Source organism: Triticum dicoccoides, chromosome 5B, assembly GCF_002162155.2.
Source record: "Triticum dicoccoides isolate Atlit2015 ecotype Zavitan chromosome 5B, WEW_v2.0, whole genome shotgun sequence".
In the NCBI taxonomy this organism is placed as follows: domain Eukaryota; kingdom Viridiplantae; phylum Streptophyta; class Magnoliopsida; order Poales; family Poaceae; genus Triticum; species Triticum dicoccoides.
The window spans coordinates 21,218,390-21,219,333 of record NC_041389.1 but is presented as its reverse complement, the minus strand read 5'-3'; positions in this window follow the sequence as shown (position 1 = coordinate 21,219,333).

Genomic DNA, 944 nt, shown 5'->3' with positions numbered 1-944 from the left:
GGTGAGGTGAGACGAGGGAGAGATGGTGAGGGAAGGGAGGGACGAGGTCGGCAGCGGTGGGTGAGGAGGACGGCGAGGTCGGCGGTGAGTGAGGAGGACGGCGAGGTCAGCAGTGGATCGGGAGGCGGCGGGGTGAGATTGGATCGGGAGGTGGCGGCGGCGGCGAGCAGATGGGGGGAGAAGGGTGCGATGGGGGAAGGGGTGTGATGTGAGCTAGGGTTTGTGCTACATTGGGGTGGATGGATGGATGGATGTGGGATGGTGAGATGGATGGATGGATGGATGAGTACCATGCCATCGATCCGTGGGAATGGTTCTGATTGGTTCGGAAAATTAGTGATTTAAAAGAGTTTCCAAGTACAAAACCTAGAGGGATTTTGTGAAGTAGCTATCAAAAATATTTTGCAAAAGGGTACCACACAAATTTTCACTAGAGTTAGACCACAGTTTATGGATAAGGACCAATTTGTATGCATTTCTCATCTTTCTAGCTATTTTCAATCATTTTTCGAGTGCCCCAAATGACGTCTTTTTGTGAAGAACCTACCAAATAATTATTGCAAAATTGCACCAAATCATTTTTCTAAAATACTAGGTCATATTTAATGCATAATTGACCAAATAGTTGGGTGTAAAAAGTTTTGATCCACCTCTGGTGAAAAAGACAAATTTCCGCCGATTCAGTTGGAAGTGGGTTAAATCTGAACCGCAGCTACCTCATAGTTTGCTCTTTATTTTTTCAAAAAATCATTTCTAGGTCCATAAGTATCTATTTAATCAGAGAAACACCAAAAAAAATATAAGATTCAACCACTAGCTAGGAACGGTCATTCCCATCGTTTTGACCGCATTTTGAAACGGGCATAAAAAATTCAAAAAAAATCAAAAAATTGGAAAACCTCCGCATTCTGTCATTATATGTGACCAAGTTTCCAGGAAAAATA